The following is a 3,136-nucleotide window of genomic DNA, read 5'->3' as shown; positions in this document are numbered from 1 at the left end:
ATTTATCGAATCTGAATAAGTACCTCTTATCTTTAGGCAAAACTTCCAAATTTCTAAAACTTAACATTTTTTTAAAAAACAACTCTGGCCTCTTTCGATAAATGACGTGTAGGAACGTGTTTGTCAGTTCATCGATAATAAAAAAAAACAACATATTTCCTTATACCCTACGTGTGTGTTCCGCCCGCAGTCAAGTCAATTTTAATCTGTGTAACTTCTGTACCGAAGGTCACAAAACAACAAAGCTCTTGCTCATAAAAAGTGCAACAAAAAAGGTACAACTCCCCTCCTTTAGAACATAAAAAGATCAAGACTGAAGCCATTCTTTGAGTTTGATGTTGCTCAAGAAAAAGTGGACAGAAGCAAAGTTTTCAAAGGCTGAAAATACCTGACACAGCTTATGCAGCTGCAGGTTTGTGACACTTGCCCTCGTTTCACACCTGTTCCCTACAGTTGGCGGCTGTACCAACTTCTACACTACCTGCCCAGCAGCAAACAGCAGACAGTTAATGCACATAGTGGAGCATTAAGCAGCTGGTGAAGAGCTACTATTGTAAAATACATTAAATACTGTAATAATAAGGTTTCCATACATGACTCCAAAAGAAAAAAAGAATAGTTTGGGAAATACACTTATTCACTTTCTTGCCAAGAGTTAGATGACAAGTTTCATACCATAAACATGAAACCACAGACAGCAGCCAGTTAGAGCTAGCCCGTCTCTGAAACTGCACAGTTTCAGACAAATTAAGACACAGTTTCGCCTGAACAAGTGAGATTTTACCATAGACATATCGGTCACATTAACACAGCCAGGCCAGCTGGTTCCCCCTGTTTCTGGTCTTTGTGCTAAAAGCAAAGCTATCGGGCTGCTGGCTGTAGCGTTAAATTTAGCGCACACACACAAGAGTGGTATAACAATTAATGTCTAATTATAGCTCATTGTTTCCAGCATAGCTCATTAAAACGCTGGTTACATCCCTAAACACGCCATCATTGTGTCTGAGCTGTGAGTGTTTCCTTCCCTGACTCTGGACACCAAGCTCACTGTGGCGCTTTCACTCTGTGTGGCTCTGAGGGACTCAGTTTGCATGTGTGTGTTTTCATGCATCATATGTCTTGTGTTTGTGTGTGAATGGACTGGGCTGAATCAGTAAACACCAGTTTGAACGCAAACCGGTCATTACCAGAGCGGCCACACCCGAGTCTCTTCTCCCTCCTCCCCACTCACTCTCTGAAAGTAGAGCACATCAACCTCAGCCAGCACTTCTTTGCAACGGGGGAAGATTTATAGCACACGCACACATTAAAGCATTTGTGACTAAAACCAATACTGCAGTGGAAGTGGTGGTCGTGATAGAGGTGGTGACGGAAATTCTAGGTAAAAACAGAAATTCTCCAGAGTCCTCTCTCTGGGTGTTTTTGTTTTAATTAACCGGCTCCTCTACAGCGCCTCCATCCAGCTGTGCATTATGGACCTGCAGCCGGAGGGACTGACCGGGCGCCGCCTGCACAATGATTACCATTAGCCGCTTAATCACACAGACGTATGCACAGACACCTCATCCTGCAACCACACAAGAATACCAAAGTATTCGACTAACCATCAATAAGCTCACTCTGACTGATATAACCACTGCAACACCGGTTATATCAGTCAGCATGAGACATCTACTGTTTGTGGTTTACCTGAAGTGTTTCAAAAAGGGGAAAGTGTTCGGAAAAAGTTCCTTACTTCAGTGTTTTCCCTCACTGACTCACAGGCAGTTTACTGTAAGATCTTTTCATGTTATTACCCTTACAACTGTGTTCAGTATGAGACACGGCACTGACTCAACTGTCCCACATCCTCCACATGCAAATGATAATTAAATCAGATAACTAGTTCACCTGTTGAGTCATTTATCCGGAAACAAAACCAAAAAAACCAAACATGAATATTGACTGCTTTACTTCCTTTTATATAATTATTAATTGAATATATCTTTGGCTTTTGAACCGTTGGTTGGATATCACAAGAGTTGCTGACAAAACAAAAACAGAATTGAACGCCAAAGCCTAATTGATAATGAAAATAACCATTAGAGATGTTTCCCCTTGTGAATGTAAGTGGAGGCGGATTATAGTTTATTGCAGTCTAACACAAAACCACCTCAATTTACAGCCTCAAAACAACTGCCAGAAAGTTGAGTCAACAAAGTGACAGTGTCAACAGAAACTGCACAGCGCTCACACTGACAGGATTTACTGCAGGGCTGTTGTGCTGGACTGCATCAGACTGTACAGGTCACTAAATAACTGGTAATACCGCACTGTAAAGGGTCAATCATAAAAGCCTAGCACGTCCTATGTCTATCTGGCTTGAAACCAAGGACGCACAGGTGACCCGTTTGGATATCCACCTCGGATATGTGCTGTGGTTACACCCAGACAGGGCTCAAACAGGACCGCTTGGTTGGAGTCATCTTCTGAGAAAGGCCACAGTGAAACTCACAGCGTTGTTGAGGATGTTCGGGCTGTAATGAACTCCAGACGCGTTCCAAACAGCGCCCTGACACAGCGCAGATGCCTCGGCGCGCCGATGGGAGCCCCGACAGAGGAACAATAGAGGAGCACACAAACACAACTCTGCCCTTCTTCTCCAACGCGTTCACCCTCACAGCAGAGGCTTTTCATACAAAAGGACAACTAATACATAATAAATAAACCGTGTGAGCTCACCTTTTCTTGCGTCTGTGTAGAGGAACTCGTTCATCAAGTAAATCCAGATCCACAGTTCCCGTCGAGTTGAGGAACAATGCGCAGTCGTACCTGAGGTCACGCTCTGAGCACAAGGTGAACAATTTCAAATGAAAAAAAGCTAATTATTGTTTTTCTCCGTTTCTATCGAGGCTCCATTCCAGGGGTGGTTTGGTTTTTGGGTTTTGTTTGCCCCTCTTTTTCGTCCCAGAAACTCAGACTTGGCGAACAGATTCCGTCACCTGTGTTGGAGCTTTTTCCTTTGCTTCCGGTAGTTTGGGCGGCTGTTACCTGTGCGCAGTGATCCGCGCTGTGCGTCCCGGGAGGAGCAGAAAGGGTGCGGCACGATACTCTGCTGCTGCTGCTGCTGCTGCTCTAGATCTCTCTCTCTCTCTCT

General features: G+C 44.1%; 2 protein-coding genes across 3 annotated transcripts in view; both read right to left on the bottom strand.

Annotated features, from left to right (window-relative positions):
* lpar2b (lysophosphatidic acid receptor 2b) overlaps positions 1–3,130 on the bottom strand; it is a 17,867-nt gene extending 14,737 nt beyond the window's left edge. Inside the window, exon 1 of the mRNA XM_035660424.1 lies at positions 2,722–3,130. The gene's annotated coding sequence lies outside the window, so the exon portion shown is untranslated. The remainder of the gene's footprint in view (positions 1–2,721) is intronic.
* Positions 1–3,136, bottom strand: part of LOC118327159 (bifunctional apoptosis regulator-like) — a 337,943-nt gene that overhangs the window by 284,462 nt on the left and 50,345 nt on the right. The gene's annotated exons all lie outside the window — the stretch shown is intronic.

This window comes from Morone saxatilis, unplaced genomic scaffold (assembly GCF_004916995.1).
Source record: "Morone saxatilis isolate NCDOM2014 unplaced genomic scaffold, NCSU_SB_2.0 Contig17, whole genome shotgun sequence".
Taxonomy (NCBI): Eukaryota; Metazoa; Chordata; class Actinopteri; family Moronidae; genus Morone; species Morone saxatilis.
The sequence above is the reverse complement of the archived record's forward strand: the minus strand, read 5'-3'. Positions and strand labels throughout refer to the sequence as shown.